The 17,705-nt window shown below is 46.5% G+C and overlaps 1 protein-coding gene across 2 annotated transcripts in view; it reads left to right on the plus strand.

Moving 5' to 3' along the window:
- The first annotated feature begins 336 nt into the window (after positions 1–336).
- Positions 337–17,705, plus strand: part of LOC141133875 (NACHT, LRR and PYD domains-containing protein 12-like) — a 981,044-nt gene continuing 963,675 nt past the window's right edge. The window contains exon 1 of one of the 2 annotated variants that reach the window (XM_073623467.1): positions 337–482. The gene's annotated coding sequence lies outside the window, so the exon portion shown is untranslated. The remainder of the gene's footprint in view (positions 483–17,705) is intronic. The other variant, XM_073623463.1, reaches the window with a different exon arrangement.

The following is a 17,705-nucleotide window of genomic DNA, read 5'->3' on the forward strand; positions in this document are numbered from 1 at the left end:
TTTCAAAATTTTCGCACTTTTTTGTTTATAGCACAAAAAATAAAAACCGCAGAGGTGATCAAATACCACCAAAAGAAAGCTCTATTTGTGGGGAAAAAAGGACATCAATATTGTTTGGGTGCAACGTCGCATGACCGCGCAATTGTCAGTTAAAGTGATGCAGTGCCGAATCAAAAAAAGTGCTCTGGTCAGGAAAGGGGTAAAATCTTCCGGGGCTGAAGTGGTTAAGAAACGCCAAGAAATCACTGATCATCCCATCTTCTTACAGTAAGAGGAAGTTCCCAGTGCCGTATTGTGTAAGAAGCGATGGAAGGCAGACCAGACTCTTATAGAGAAAGAAAAAACACCCTCCCCCATACTACTGTCCCCCTACTTCCTCCTCTTCCTGCATTAGGACATCAAGGTACAGATCAGCTCTTTCTTCACACGAACATCTTTCTACTGTAAAAAGAAGTTGGACGCTGCCAGTGCCGTGTTTCCAGGTTTTCTCTTTTAATTGTTTTTTATTTTAGCTTAGACCATATAATAAACATACATTCTATGGTTAATTAATACGTAGAATACATGGAAGCATTAAAAATAATACCATATCTAGGTATATATTGCTTGAAACAAGAGTGCTGATAGATTGCACTAGGCAAGCACCTTATTGCCCATTAGATATTATCTAAACTGCATAACGGACTATACATATAGTATATAGTGAACAATAAAAATATAGAAAATACAACAACAGTAACAGAGTACCATATTACAGAGAGATAGCATTGGGAACCACTGAGAAGGAAAGCTATGCTCCGGTTCTATCTAATCATCTACTGGGTAGTGTAGAACCCAAGGAATCCTTGGCCCTTTTATGTGATATAAAAGTGTTGGAATTGTGAAATGTCTTGTGTCTTGACTATAAATTACCTCGGAAATATTATGAGCATTATGTGACTTCCATCACGATGTAATAGTTAGATGTGCTGCAATTAGTATGTGAGTGATGAGGCATCTAAATTGTGTAGGAGTGTTATTGATATTTTAGGCTAAGTGATGCTATATAAGGAGTAGGGATTAGCCGAAAACCTCCCGGTTCAGTTTGCAGCAGGACACTGCGAACAGGCAAAGAATTTGTCAGAACACACAAACACCTTTAAAGTCTATGGGGCACGAACATGAAAAATCAAAAGTGCTCATTTTACCACACTAGGGATGAGCCCAATGTTTGAGCTGAACATTGGGTGTTCGCAGAACAGTGAACAATATGCGGTGTTCGCGGAAAATTCGAAAGCCGCCGTAACACAGTTAAAGTCTATGGGACACTAACATGAAAAATCAGAAGTGCTAATTTTAAAGGTTTATATGCAAGATATTGTCATAAAAAGTGTTTGGGGACCCGGGTCCTGCCCCAGGGGACATGGATCAATGCAAAAAAAAGTTTTAAAAACAGCCATTTTTTCGGAAGCAGTGATTTTTTTAATGCTTAAAGTGAAACAATAAAAATTAAATATTCCTTTAAATATCATACCTGGGGAGTGTCTATAGTATATCTGTAAAGTGGTGCATTTTTCCCGTGTTTAGAACAGTCCCTGCACAAAATTACATTTCTAAAGGAAAAATTGTCATTTAAAACTGATTGCGGCTGTAATGAATTGTCGGGTCTCAGCAATATAGATAAAAATCATTGAAAAAAAGAGCATAGGATCCCCCCTCAGTCCACTACCAGGCCCTTTGGGTCTGGTATTAATATTAAGGGGAACCTCAAACCAAAATTAATAAAAAAATTGCGTAGGGGTCACCTAAAATCCATACAAGGCCTTTCAGGTCTGATATAGAAATTAAGGGGAAACCTGTGCCAAATTAAAAAAAAAACGGCGTAGGGGTCCCCCAAAATCCTGCGACAAAATTTAAAAAGGAAGGACCGGAAAAAAAAGCTGCATCTGATCCGCCTCCATGGGAGGCTCCCACTGAGTGATGCATCTTCTCTGTGACAGTTCTTATATAACTGAGGGTGGGGCCACCGGTGACGTAACCAGGTGACCCCACCCCCTCTGATGCCACGGGGGCTTCCCCATGGCGTAAGAGGGGGCAGGGCCACCCGGTGATGTAAACGGGTGACCCCGCCCCCTCTGACACCATGGGGAAGCCATGGGAAAGCCCCTGTGGCATCAGAGGGGATGGGGTCACCTGGTTATGTCACAGGGTGGCCCCCACTCTCAGTTATATAAGAACTGTCACAGAGAAGAAGCGTCCCTTGGCGGGAGCCTCCCATGGAGGCGGAACGGTTGCGCCTTTTTTTTTTCTTTTTCCGTCCGTTGGGCGGCGTGAACTTACATGGTGGGACATTTTTATTTTTTTATTTTTTAATAAAGGACTTGTCCCAAGCTGTCGCTTGTCTTTTTTACCATTTTGACACTTTTTTTGTGAAATGGTAGGGGTACGATTGGGTACCCCATTACCAATTCACACAGGGGGGAGGCAGGGATCTGGGGGTCCCCTTGTTAACGGGGGCTTCCAGATTCCAATAAGCCCCCCACCCACATACCCCCACAACCACTGGGCAAGGATTGTGGGGATGAGGCCCTTGTCCCCATCAACATAGGGACAAGGTGCTTTAGGGGGCTACCCCAAAGCACCCTCCCCATGTTGAGGGCATGTGGCCTGGTACGGTTCAGCAGGGGGGTGCTCTCTCATTCCCCTCCTCTTTTCCTGTGGCCTACCAGGTTGTGTGCTCGGATAAGGGTCTGGTATGGATTTTGGGGGGACCCCGACAACATTTTAAAAAAAAATTTGGCACAGGGTTCCCCTTAAAATCCATATTCAGGTCTGGTATTGATTTTGGGGGAACCCCTACGACATTTTTTTTAATTTGGCGCAGGATTCCCCTTAATTTCCATATCAGACCTGAAGGGCCTGGTATGGATTTTAGGGGGACCCCCATGCAATTTTTAAAAAAAAATTTGTTCAGGGTTCCCCTTAATATTGGCCCGGTAATGGACTGGGGGGGTCCCATGCTCTTTTTTTCAATGAGTTTTATCAATATTGCCGAGACCCGACAATTCATTACAGCCGCGATCAGTTTTAACCACTTCAGCCCCGGAAGGATTTACCCCCTTCCTGACCAGAGCACTTTTTACAATTTGGCACTGCATCATTTTAACTGCTAATTGTGCGGTCATGCAATGCTGTACCCAAACTAAATTTGCATCCTTTTCTTCCCACAAATAGAGCTTTCTTTTGATTGTATTTGATCACCTCTGCGGTTTTTATTTTTTGCGCTATAAACGGAAAAAGACCAACAATTTTGAAAAAAACATGATATTTTCTACTTTTTAGTCATACATTTAGGCCAAAATGTATTCGGCCACATGTCTTTGGTTAAAAAAATGTCAATAAGCGTATATTTATTTGTTTGCGCAAAAGTTATAGTGTCTACAAACTAGGGTACATTTTCTGGAATTTACACAGCCTTTAATTTATGACTGCCTATGTCATTTCTTGAGGTGCTAAAATGTCAGGGCAGTACAAAACCCCCCAAATGACCCCATTTTGGAAAGTAGACACCCCAAGGAAATTGCTGAGAGGCATGTTGAGCCCATTGAATATTATTTTTTTTCCCCAAGTGATTGAATAATGACAAAAAAAAAAAATTTACAAAAAGTCACTAAATGATATATTGCTCACACAGGCCATGGGAATATGTGGAATTGCACCCCAAAATACATTTAGCTGCTTTTCCTGAGTACGGGGATACCACATGCGTGGGGCTTTTTGGGAGCCTAGCCGCGTACGGGGCCCCAAAAACCAAGCACCACCTTCAGGATTTCTAAGGGCGTAAAGTTTTGATTTCACTCCTCACTACCTATCACAGTTTTGAAGGCCATAAAATGCCCACATGGCACAACCCCCCCAATTGACCCCTTTTTGGAAAGTAGACTCCCCAAGCTATTTTCTGAGAGGCATGTTGAGTCCATGGAATATTTTATATTTTGCCACAAGTTGTGGAAAAATTAATTTTTTTTTTTTGCACAAAGTTGTCACTAAATGATATATTGCTCAAACATGCCATAGGCATATATGGAATTACACCCCAAAATACATTCTGCTGCTTCTCCTGAGTACAGGGATACCACATATGGGGGACTTTTTGGGAGCCTAGCCGTGTACGGGGCCCAGAAACCAAGCACCGCCTTCAGGATTTCTAAGGGAGTACATTTTTGATTTCACTCCTCACTACCTATCACAGTTTTTAAGGCCATAAAATGCACAGACCCCCCCCAAATGACCCCATTTTGGAAAGTAGATGCCCCAAGCTATTTGCTGAGAGGCATGGTGAGTATTTTGCAGCTCTCATTTGTTTTTGAAAATGAAGAAAGGCAAGAAAAATGTTTTTTTTCTTTTTTCAATTTTCAAAACTTTGTGACAAAAAGTGAGGTCTCACTATACCTCTCAGCAAATAGCTTGGGGTGTCTACTTTCCAAAATAGGGTCATTTGGGGGGGGGGGGGTTGTGCCACCTGGGCATTCCATGGCCTCCGAAACTGTGATAGGCAGTGAAGAGTGAAATAAAAAATGTATGCCCTTAGAAAGCCTGAAGGCGGGGCTTGGTTTTCGGGGTCCCGTGCGCGGCTAGGCTCCCAAAAAGTCTCACACATGTGGTATCCCCGTACTCAGGAGAAGCAACAGAATGTATTTTGGGGTGTAATTTCACATATTCCCATTCCATTCTTTTAACTACTTGAAGACAAAGCCCTTTCTGACACTTTTTGTTTACATGAAAAAATTATTTTTTTTGCAAGAAAATTACTTTGAACCCCCAAACATTAAATATTTTTTAAAGCAAATGCCCTACAGATTAAAATGGTGGGTGTTTCATTTTTTTTTTTTCAAACGCATTTTTTGGGGAAAAAACACACTTTTTAAAATTTTAATGCACTAAAACACACTATATTGCCCAAATGTTTGTTGAAATAAAAAAGATGATCTTAGGCCGAGTACATGGATACCAAACATGACATGCTTTAAAATTGCGCACAAACGTGCAGTGGCGACAAACTAAATACATTTTTAAAAGCCTTTAAAAGCCTTTACAGGTTACCACTTTAGATTTACAGAGGAGGTCTACTTCTAAAATTACTTCCCTCGATCTGACCTTCGCAGGGATACCTCACATGCATGATGCAATTGCTGTTTACATTTGACGCCAGACCAAAAAGCACCCTGTCCCCCCCGCTCTCTTGCAAAGGTTGCGTTCGCCTTTGCGCGAGAGCAGGGGGGGACAGGGTGCTTTTTTTTTTTTGCTTTTTTTTTTTGCTTTTTTATCTTATTTTTATCAACAAAGTTTATTGAAGTAAGAGAAATATAACTATGGAGTCGCAACTCCACGTAATGAAAAAACATAGATTGAATATACAGGTGAAGATATAGTTAGCTGTAATATGATTTTATGTAGTAAAGTCTTGTCTACTTTGAAATCTTATCTTCTATGAATGTTAACACATTTAGTATGCATCAAGAAACCTCTTATTATAAGGGTTATCTTCAAGAAAGAAGAGATAGTTCAAAAAAGAGAGAGTAGGAAGAAGTCAGTAGTGCACAGACAGTAATTAACGTGTAACTAATAAATCTTTATTTTAATTAGCTATTTTCCGGAGTCAGTTTTATCGTATCAATCGTTCAGATAGAGGTAAACAGTAACTTCTATTCACTGAATCCAATGAGAAAACAAGTCCACTGTGGTGATCATACTTGAGGAGTCAAACAGCCTTAGTGTGAATTTAATATATCTTGGTATGTCTGGGAATATTTGTATAGAAACCAAGGAGTCCAGGTCTTGTGGAAGCGTTCAATGTTGTCACCTGCTTGAGCAATGGTCTCCTCCATCTCACAGATCTCAGATACTTTACCAAGCCATTCCTGAATTGTTGGAATTTTTGTGGATTTCCAGTAAAGTGGAATAAGCGCTTTTGCAGCAATCAATAGGTGTTTAGAGAGGGAATATTTGTATTTCTTAATAGGAAATTCTGTGACATGGAGGAGACAACACGCCGCGTCCAACGTTAGTTTTGTTTCAGTGATCCGAAACACTTTCTCTCTGACCTCTGACCAATAGGGTTTCAACACAGGGCATTGCCACCATATGTGTAGTAGGGAACCCTTTTCATTATTGCAACGGCAGCAGGTGTCTGGATAATCGGGAAACCAAGAATGTAACTTTACTGGTGTGGAATACCATTGAGTAAGCAGCTTGTATGCTGTCTCCTGGGTTCTTGTGCTCAAAGAGCATTTATGAGCAAAAATGCAGGCTTTTCTCCATTGTGTATCCAACAGTGAGATATCTAATGCTGTTGACCAGCTCTCTCTGAGTCCGTGCCCCCCCATATCCCCTCCATCCTGAATCCTTCTATATGCAAGTGAAGTCGATTTGGGAATAGGTTCCTCTGCCTTACAGACTGATTCTAGTTCTGTCAGTGATCTACTGAAGTTAGTATTTGTTGTTGTTTGGTTGAGGTAGCTGCGACATTGAAAATAGGTCCACAAAGGTAAGTCTGGGAGGTCGTTTTCTACTTTAATGTCTGTGAAGTTTCTGAACTCTTGGTTGTGCAAGCATTGCGTAGCCAGTAGGGGTTTCCTTTCGTTATTAGACTGTAAGAAATGGTTTCTCATTCCTGGTAGAAAGTCCGGGTTATTCTGCAGTGGGGTGAGTGGGCTTAGGTGGGAAGAGAAGTTTGCAAATCTAGTTAGTTTATGGAAGATTGCTAAAGTGGTGCCTATAAGGGGGTGTGACTGCATGTCTGCAGAATGACTTGTCCATGGGATCCTTGGAGAGAACCTGATGGGGGGTACAACTCAGTGCCTCTTCCAGCTCTACCCAATCTTTAATTTTGTGGTTGCAGTGCCAGTCAACTATCCTGGTGATATGTGAAGCAAAATAGTAAGTGCGGAAGTCCGGAATGCCCATCCCTCCTCTCTCTTTGGATTATGTGAGTAGTGCGAATCGGACTCTGGGTTTTTTGTGGGCCCATATAAATTTAATTTGGGTTGAGTTTAGGGCTTTAAAGAAGCTCTGGGGTATTTTTATTGGTAAGTTTCTAAATAGATAGAGGACTCTTGGTAGAATAGTCTTTTTACAAATAGCAACACGTCCGAACCAGGAGAAACCCTTTTAAGTGCCAACTTTGGAGATCAGTACAGATTGTTTTTAGTAGGGGGGTAAAATTACGTTCATAAATTTGAGAGAGCTTGGGAGTCAACCATATCCCTAGATATTTAAGCGCTGAACTTTCCCACTTGAGGGGGCAATTGAGTTTGACGGTTTCAATTTTATTTGTGGGTATAGAAATGTTCATTGCTTCAGACTTGGAATAATTGATTTTTAGGTTCGAGATATATCCGAATAAGGAAAATTCTTTCATAAAGGAGAGGAGTGAGATGTGAGGATTAGATATGAAAAATAACAGGTCGTCTGCATAGGCTGCTACTTTGAACTCCTTTTCAGCTATTTTGAACTACTGTATTGCGCTCTCTGCAACAATTTGTCTGATGAATGGTTCAAGTGTTAAAATGAATAATAATGGTGAGAGGGGACAACCCTGTCTCGTACCGTTGTTAATTTTTACTGTGTCTGAAAGAGAACAATTAATCTTGAGTTGTGCAGTAGGATTTTTGTAGAGGGATGAGATCCATGTCATCATATGGTTTCCCAAGCCAATGTACCTGCAGGTCTCCAGCATAAAGTCCCAGGCCATGCGGTCAAAGGCCTTCTCCGCATCAGTCGACAGGAGGAGGCGTTCAATGTCTGCGTCCGGGTAGCATGTATCAAATTAAGTACTTTTATAACATTGTCTCTGGTTTCTCTTCCCGGCATGAAACCTGCTTGCTCAGAGCCTATCAGGCTGTGAAGCAGGGGCTTCAGCCTGTTGGCTATAATTTTTGACATCAGTTTCACATCTAGATTAAGTAATGATATTGGTCTATAGCTGGCACATTCTGCTGGGTCCTTGTTTGGCTTGGGAAGGACTGTTATATGCGCCGCAAGAAAATTTGGTGGGATCACCCTAGGTTTTGACATATAATTCAGAGCTCTCAGCAGCGGCCCAAGCAAAGTGGCCTGGAAGGTTTTGTAATATATGGCTGTGAAGCCGTCCGGTCCCGGACTTTTCCCTGTCTTAAGGTTTTTGATTGTTGTAGTTCTATGGCTTCTATGGGTTTTTCTAGTTGGGTTATGTCATCGGCAGTCAGAGTGGGTAAATTGGATTCTTTTAGATATTGTTGGATAACTTGTTGCCTCGTTCCCTGAGTTGTACTACAGTAGGTGACCGCGATATTGTGTCAATCTCGCCGCATTTCTCGGTGAGATTTGACACCTGCAAGCCCCGTCACGGGAGCCAGGAGAGATGGCTCACTCATCGGGACAGGAAAACTTTTTTTTCCTTTCGCGATGAGTGACAGGCAGTGCTGACAGCTGTCTGGTATGAATCCTGAGGGGGAACGCCGCACCAAATTTTAAATGAAAAAACTGGTGTGGGTTCCCCCCCAGGGGCATACCAGGCCCTTAGGTATGGTATGGATTGTAAGGGGAACCCCTAAACCAAAAAATCAGCGTGGGGGTCCCCCCAAAATCCATACCATACCTTATCCGAGCACGCAGCCCGGCTGGCCAGGAAAGGGGGTGGGGACGAGCGAGCGCCCCCCCCTCCTGAGCCGTACCAGGCCGCATGCCCTCAACATGGGGGGGTGGGTGCCTTGGGAGAGGGGGGCGCCCTGTGGGCCCCGCCACCCCAAAACACCTTGCCCCAATGTTGATGAGGACAAGGGCCTCTTCCTGACAACCCTGGCCGTTGGTTGTCGGGGTCTGCGGGCGGGGGGCTTATCGGAATCCGGGAGCCCCCTTTAATAAGGGGGCTCCAGATCCTGGCCCCCCACCCTATGTGAATGAGTATGGGGTACATCGTATCCCTACCCATTCACCTAGGGAAAAGTGTCAATAAAAAAAAAACAGTACACAGATTTTAAGAGTAATTTATTAGGCAGCTCCGGATCTTCTTCCAACTTCGGGGGGGGGGTTTCTTCTGTCTTCTCCCGGTGTTCCGCTTCCTCTACCGGGCCCCTCCGCTATCTTCTTCCAACTCTTTTGCCAGCGAGGGGCCCGGTCTGCTGCCGCTGTCTTGTCGCCGCTGTCTTGCCGCCGCTGTCTTGCCGCCGCTGTCTCATCGCTTCTTCTCTTCTTCCGATGTTGACACGGCGCTCTCTCCGGCTGGAATGCTTTGTGCGAGCTGCGGAGCCATTTATATATAGGCGTTGACCCCGCCCCCTTGGGTCATAAGGGGGCGTGACCCCAGAGTTGATTTGTTCAGCTTCCACAGTCTCTGGGATCCCCCTGACCCTAATATTATTCCTCCTCCCTCTGTTGTCCAAGTCCTCCAGGTATTTATTAATTTCAATGAGGTGTTGGGATTGTGTGGAGGTAACTCTTTCTAGGCAGTGTATCGCTTTATCCCTGCATTTGCCTGCTGTTTCTGCAGTGGCCATCTTGTCCGTGAGGACCAGCATGCTGGATTTTAAGTCCGTTATTGCCGCTGAGAAGGTGGCTTTGATGTCGGCTGCAAAGCCTGACATGCCAGCATACGTTAGGGGGAGATCTGGGTGAGGAGTGCCCCTACCATTATCCTCTGCTGCGGATTGAGAGTCCTCGCTGTAGTCCTCCTCTACACAGTGGTGTATTTAGGTTTTGTGCTGCCCTAGGACTGACTAAGCTCGCGCACCCCCTAATTTAACTATGACCCACCCCTTCCTGTCAAGGCCACACCCCTTCCTTTTTAAGATCGGCCCTGTCATCTTCATGGGAGGACAGAGGGACGCCATGGGAAGAGGACAAAGGGACGCCGCGGGAGGAGGACAGTGAGCGATACAGCATCTTTTCATTTGGGGGGTAAGGGGATATGTGCTGGGTGCTTTGGGAGGCTCTTGCACTGAAGTCGTGTCCCTCCTCTGTGGCTCCTCCTCCTCCTGGCTGTGTACTGAGTGTGTGTGGCTGACAGTGGGGAGAGAGGTGTGGGCTGCTACGGAAAGCCCATCGCCGCTTGTGGGACTCCAGGCGGCAGATGTCCTGGGTGCCCACGCTGATGTCCTGGGTGCCCACGCTGGTGCACCCCTGTCTGGCCAGTTACCGAAACTCAGTGCCGTAACTTGTTGTGGGCTCTGGGACAGTGGCGTCACTAGGATTGGCCTAGAGGATATCAGGTTAGGTACTTCCTAATGGCTCAGTTCCTGGGAACAGTAATGTATAATGGCCAACAGGCTCTCTTACCAGACCCGGTGAAACTGCAACAGTGATCCCTCCGGCTGGACGTTCGCTCACTCTGGGTTGCCCAGGCCAACTCTAGTCAGCAGTGTAGCATCTCTACCCTGGCAGTGGCTTCATCTTTCTCCCCCTTTGGTGGTGCGGGTACAGCGTGGCTCTCTGGTGGTGCGGGTACAGCGTGGCTCTCTGGTGGTGCGGGTACAGCGTGGCTCTCTGGCGGTGCGTGTACAGCATGGCTCTCTGGTGGTGCGGGTACAGTGTGGTTCTGGTGGTGCGGGTACAGCGTGGTTCTGGTGTTGCGGGAACAACATCTCTCTGGTGGTGCGGGTACAGCGTAGCTCTGGTGGTGTGGGTACAGTGTGGCTCCCTATCTGGCTTCCCCCAGCACAGTACTCTCTTTTTCTCCTCCTGTAACCCCCCACCCAGCAGAGTGCATGCATGCTGGGGGCTGTAGCATGATGTCTGTGGACACACAGGGCCGCCATTCTTCAGGGATTACTCTTCCCATGATGCCCCCAGAGTCTTCTGATTGGCCCTTTGCTGTGGCCAATTATGGAGTGAGAAACAGCGGTCAGGAAGCTGGGCAGCGGCATGGTGAAACCAATTAGAGCCGCTCTCTCTTCTCCCTTTGGCTGACAGAAAGGGGAGAGGGGGGCGAGCGGGGGAGATACACAGACAACCTGCATCTCTCCTCTCCCTGTCACAGCTCTGCTGTCTCTTGTCATTTTTAACATTTTTGACAGTTTTTTAGTGAAATGGTAGGGGTATTTTTGTACCCCCTTACCATCTCCTACAGGGGGGGCAGGATCTGGGGGTCCCCTTGTTAAAGGGGGCTTCCAGATTCTGATAAGCCCCCCGCCCGCAGACCCCCACAACCACTGGCCAGGGTTGTGGGAATGAGGCCCTTGTCCTCATCAACATGGGGACAAGGTGTTTTGGGGGGCTACCCCAAAGCACCCTCCCAATGTTGAGGGCATGTGGCCTGGTACAGTTCAGGAGGGGGGGCGCTCTCTCGTCCCCCTCTTTTCCTGCGGCCTGCCAGGTTGCGTGCTCGGATAAGGGTCTGGTATGGATTTTTGGGGGGACCCCACGCTTTTTTTTTGGGGGGGGGCGGGGTTCCCCTTAAAATCCATACCAGACCTGAAGGGCCTGGTATGGAATTTAGGGGGACCCCCAAGTCATTTTTTTTTAAATTTTGGTTCGGAGTTCCCCTGTGGGGAATTCCCATGTCGTTTTTATCAATGAACTTCTATGTGTATTGTCGGCATTGCAATAGCCGCGAGTAGTTTTAAATGGCTTTTTTCCTTTGAAATGTCATTTTGCTGTCAGACTGTTCTAAACATGGGAAACATGCGCCCCTTTACACGCATACTATAGACACCCCCAAGGTACAAAATTTAAAGGAATATTACACTTTTATTGTTTGACTTTAAGCATTATTAAAATCACTGCTCCTGAAAAAACGTCAGTTTTTAAAAGTTTTTTTTGCATTGATGCATTGCATTGATCCATGTCCCCTGGGGCAGGACCCAGGTCCCCAAACACTTTTTATGACAATAACTTGCATATAAACCTTTAAAATTAGCACTTTTGATTATTCATGTTCGTGTCCCATAGACTTTAATGGTGTTCGCGTGTTCGAACAAACGTTTTTCCTGTTCGCATGTTCTAGTGCGAACCAAACAGGGGGGTGTTCAGCTCATCCCTAGTGTAGTGAGACCTCTGCACAGTGTTCATCTAAAGCTACAAGTTAGTGTAGTGCGTCCTGCTCACAGTGTTCAGCTAAAACTATAAGTTAGTGTAGTGCGTCCTCCTCACAGCTAAACCTACAAGTTATTTTTTTGCGAGCTCTGCACAGTGTTCACCTAAAGCTACCTGTAGAAGGTTGGTGGTGTTTTCCTGATCCTATCACTACCGCAGGCAGCTAAATAAGCTATAAGTTATTTTTTGGCGAGCTATGCACAGTGTTCAGCTAAAGCTACCTGTAGAAGGTTGGTGGTGTTTTCCTGATCCTATCACTACCGCAGGCAGCTAAATAAGCTACAAGTTAGTTTTTTGCGAGCTCTGCACAGTGTTCAGCTAAAGCTACCTGTAGAAGGTTGGTGGTGTTCTCATGGCTGTTCTCAGGCAGTTGATTTTGCTAGCTGCAGTATCAGTACATATATATATATATATATATATATATATATATATATATATATATATATCAGCTTAGTGCAGCTACAGGCCATTAGTATATCTGGAAGGCCAAAAAGGAGAGGCAGACAGTCACAAGCCAATAAAAGAGGGCAAGCAGGCTCTGTGTCTAGTGCTGGTCGTGGAGACGGTGCATCCTCATCAGCACGTGGCCGTGGGACAAGCTTGACCTTTTTTTCGGCAGCTGGCCGTGTTGAGCCACAACACGCGGAAGACTTGGTCGAGTGGATGACCAAGCCGTCCTCATCCTCCTCATCCTCTCTCACCCATGCCCAGGGTACTTTGTCTGGCAAAGCAGCGGCCTCTTCCCTCGGCTCAATGTCATCAGTGACTCCTTCCCTAGCCCCACCATGTCCTCCTGAGGAGTCCCTCCAACTGTTTGACCACAGTGTTGGGTACATGCTCCAGGAGGATGCCCAGCGTTTGGAAGGCTCTGATGATGACACTGAGCTAGATGAAGGCAGTAACGTGAGCACGGACAGAGGGGGTGCCCAAGAAGGACAGCAATCTGGCAGTCATGCTCCCCCTGCTGCAGCATACTGCCAGGTTTGCTCCAGTGATGAGGAGGGAGGGGATGATGAGGTCACTGACTCAACGTGGGTACCTGATAGGAGAGAGGAGGATGCCCTCCAGGGGCCAGCCTAAGGGCAGCACACTGACTGCATCACACCCCAAAGCTCCACATGTGCAAGGCACTGCAGTCTCTGCGCGTTATTCCAAAAGTTCTTTGGTGTGGGCCTTTTTTGAGACGAGTGCATCAGATCGCACTGCTGCTATTTGCAACATATGTCTCAAGCGTATCTCGCGTAGCCAAAACATCTCCCGCTTGGGTACCACATGCTTGACCAGACATATGTTGACCTGCCATGCAGTTTGTTGGCAAGCGTATCTAAAAGACTCACACCAAAGAACAAAGAGGACCTCTCCTTGCTCCTCATCAGCTGAGATCTCCAACCCCACTATACCTTCAGTCCTCTCTGAGACCTGCACTGAGAGGAATGAAGGTGTAGAATTAGGTGTGTCACAGCCAAGTACTTGTGGGCAATCTGCTTTCGGTACACCGACGTCAGAATGTACCAGGCAAATTTCCCTGCCCCAGCTGCTGCACCGCCGAAAGAAGTTTGCTCCCAGCCATCCACATGCCCAGCGGTTGAATGCTAGCTTGGCAAAATTGCTGGCACTTCAACTGCTGCCTTTTCAGTTGGTAGACTCTACCCCCTTCCGTGAGTTTGTGGAATGTGCGGTTCCTCAGTGGCAGGTACCCAAACGCCACTTTTTCTCACGGAAGGCGATTCCGGCTCTCTACCGGCATGTGGAAGACAATGTCTATGCCTCGCTGGACAGGGCGGTCAGCGGTAAGGTGCATATTACCGCTGACTCATGGTCCAGCAGGCATGGACAGGGACGTTACCTGTTTCACCATGTATTGGGTGACTCTGCTGGCAGCTGGGAAGGATGCAGGACAAGGTGCAGTAGTGTCGGAGGTTGTTCCACCACCACGCCTCCAAAATGCCACTACTAATGATTGTGACACACCTCTCTCCTCCACCCCCTCCTCTTCTTCTTCCTCCATGGCCTCTTCCTGTGCTTTGTCCTCGGAACCAGCGGTGCTCTGTAGGCGTTCAAGGGGCTACGCATGTACCCAGGCCAAAAGATGCCATGCGGTGCTTGAGCTGGTGTGCTTGGGGGACAGGAGCCACACTGGGGCAGAGGTTCTGTCAGCTCTGCAGGGGCAGGTTTAGAGGTGATTGACGCCATGCTAACTTAAGGCAGGAATGGTGGTTTGCAACAATGGCACCAACCTCCTCTCCTCCCTCCGACAGGGACAAATGACCCATGTGCTCATGTCCTTAACTTGGTGGTGCAGCGGTTCTTGGGCAGGTACCCGGGCTTACAGGATGTCCTGAGGCAGGCCAGGAAAGTCTGTGTGCATTTCCGCCGGTCATATAATGCCAGTGCTCGGCTGGCGGACCTCCAAAAGGAGTTTAACCTGCCCAAGAACCGCCTAATCTGTGACATGCCCACCAGGGGGAACTCAACGTTGGCCATGCTGCAGCAGCTGCACACACAGCAGGGGGCCATCAATGAGTACCTGTGCGAATATGGCACCAGGACAGGGTCAGGGGAGCTTGTTTTTTTTCCCACGCCAGTGGGCCATGATCAGGGATGCATGCACTGTCCTGTCACCATTTGAGGAGGCCACGAGGATGGTGAGCAGTGACAGTGCATGCATCAGTGACACTGTCCCCCTTGTCCACCTGTTGGAGCACACGCTGCGTGGAATAATGGACAGGGCACTTGAGGCAGAACAGAGGCAGGAAGAGGAGGACTTCCTTAGCTCTCAAGGCCCCCTTTATCCAGACAGTGTTCCTGCATGCCCGCCGATCACACAGGAAGAGGACGAGGAGGAGGAGGAGGATTATGTCAGTATGGAGGTGGAGCCTGGCACTCAGCATCAGCAGCAGTCTTTAAGGGATTAGTCCCAAGAAACACATGGACTTGTACATGGCTGGGAGGAGGTGGCTGCTGACCATGTCGTCCTTAGTGACCCAGAGGACTCCGGACCGAATGCCTCAGCAAACCTACGCTGCATTCCCTCCATGATCCTGCAAAGACTGCGTAAGGATCCTCATATTCGTGGTATCAAGGAGAAGGACCAATACTGGCTGGCAACCCTCCTTGATCCACATTAGAAGGGTAAGGTTGCAGACCTTATCTTTCCATTGCAGAGGGAGCAGAGGATGAAACATCTTCGGGAGGCCTTGCAGAAAGGTCTGTGCAACGCGTTCCCAGAGACTGGGAGGTTACAAACTCCTGTTTCTGGACAACGTGTTGCTGAGGCTTCGGTCAGTCAAAGAAGGAGCGGTGGAGAAGGTGGCCGTCTGACCGATGCGTTCAGACAATTTTTTGGTCCACAGCCCCAAGGTATGATCGGTTCCAGCAACCATCGCCAGCGTCTGTTTTACATGGTGCAGGAATACCTAGGGGCAAGATCTGACTTGGACACCTTTCCAACGAAAATCCTCTGGGTTACTGGGTCTTGAGGATGGATCACTGGCCAGAGCTTGCACAGTATGCAATTGAGCTACTGGCCTGTCCTGCATCCAGCGTTCTTTCAGAACGCACATTCAGTGCTGCTGGAGGCTTTGTAACCGATCACAGGGTGTGTCTGTCCACCGACTCGGTCAATCGACTGACCTTCATAAAAATGAATCAGTCTTGGATCACCACCAGCTACCAAGAACCTGATGCTGATGTAACCGAATAATTTTTTTTGAAATCTCAGATACCTTCAAAGACTGCCTATGCTGATGCTGAGTGACTATCCCTGAGTAATTATCCTCTTCCTCCTCAATGATCACGCTGATAGCTTGTAAGAACATTTTTGGTTCTGGGCGCCACCACCAGTGCCTAAGGCCCAATTTTTCAGCCCCTGTTTAACAGGGGCGTGTAATTACAATTTTTGATGCAATACTTTGCAGCAGGGCTCGTTCCTGCATTCCAACTAGAGTATTTGTGAGGGGTTGCAGTGTTGTGGCACCAGCACCAGTGCCTAAGGCCTAATTTTTCAGCCTCTGTTCAACAGGGGCATGTAATTACAATTTTTAATGCAATACTTTGCAGCAGGGCTCGTTCCTGCATTCCAACTAGAGTATCTGTGAGGGGTTGCAGTGTTGTGGCACCAGCACCAGTGCCTAAGGACCCAAGTTTTCAGCCCCTGTTCAACAGGGGCATGTAATTACAATTATTGATCTAATATTTCACAGCAGGGCCCATTTCTGCACCCACCAAGAGCGAGTGAGGACTTACATTGTTGTGGCACCAGCACCACCACCACCACCAAAGGCCCGATTTTTCTGCCCTTGTTCAACAGGGGCATGTAATTACAATTCTTGATCTAAAATTTCACAGCAGGGCCCGTTTCTGCGCCCACCAAGAGCGAATGAGGACTTACAGTGTTGTGGCACCAGCACCACCACCACCACCAAAGGCCCAATTTTTCTGCTCCCTGTTCAACAGGGGCATGTAATTACAATTCTTGATCTAATATTTCACAGCAAGGCCCTGTGAGGGCTTACAGTGTTGTGGCCACAACAACACCTAAGGCCCAAATTTCTGCTGAGTATATAGGGCAGGCCCCTACTTTCAAACATCTAACTTACAAACGACTCCTACTTGCAAACGGAAGGAGACAACAGGAATTGAGATGAAATCTACCCCTAGGAAGGGAAATTCCCTCCTGTAAGAGTTAATATGGGAAAAACATTTCTCCTTTCCACTGATGCTTTATCACCAATCCTTGTTTCATAAAAAAACCCAAATCTTCAAAAAACATTTGTCATTTGGACAAAAGATGAGGTGAAATCTTCTGTAGAGGAGCACTGACAGCAAAACAAATGTCACAGGGGTGATAACCCTTTCCTATGTTTTCCAAAAAGCTTTAAAAAGATTTTTTGGCTGGAGCTTAACACATTTAAAATGTACCAGTTCAAAATTACAAACAGATTCTACTTAACAACAAACCTACAGTCCCTGTCTTGTTTGCACCGCCTGTATACTGCTGTTCAAAGTATATAGGGCCTGGTGGCCCCACACCTTTCCTTTTTTAATTTGGGTGCGGGGTTCCCCTTAATATCCATACAAGACCCAAAGGGCCTGGTAATGGACTGGGGGGTACCCATGCTGTTTGTCTCACTGATGTTCATCCATATTGCCAGGACCCGACATTACATTAAAGCCGCAAGCAGTTTTAAATGACTTTTTTTCCTTTAAAAATGACATTTTGTGCAGGGACTGTTCTAAGCACGGGAAACACGTGCCACTTTACAGGCATACTATAGACACCCCCCAGGTACGATATTTAAAGGAATATTTCACATTTTTTTACTTTAAGCATCATTAAAATCACTGCTCCCAAAAAAACAGCCATTTTTAAAAGTTTTTTTTGCATTGATCCATGTCTCCTGGGGCAGGACCCGGGTCCCCAAACCCTTTTTAGGACAATATCATACAAATTAGCCTTTAAAATGAGCACTTTTGATTTTGAACGTTCGAGTCCCATAGACATCAATGGGGTTCTAACGTTCGTGCAAATTTTCGGTCCGTTCGCAGGTTCTGGTGCGAACCGAACTGGGGGGTGTTCGGCTCATCCCTAATGTTTACACACTGTGTGCATCTTCAAAATTTGACTTTTCAACAATATGTAAAAAAAGGTGCCACAA

Source organism: Aquarana catesbeiana, linkage group LG03 (genome assembly GCF_042186555.1).
Source record: "Aquarana catesbeiana isolate 2022-GZ linkage group LG03, ASM4218655v1, whole genome shotgun sequence".
Taxonomy (NCBI): domain Eukaryota; kingdom Metazoa; phylum Chordata; class Amphibia; order Anura; family Ranidae; genus Aquarana; species Aquarana catesbeiana.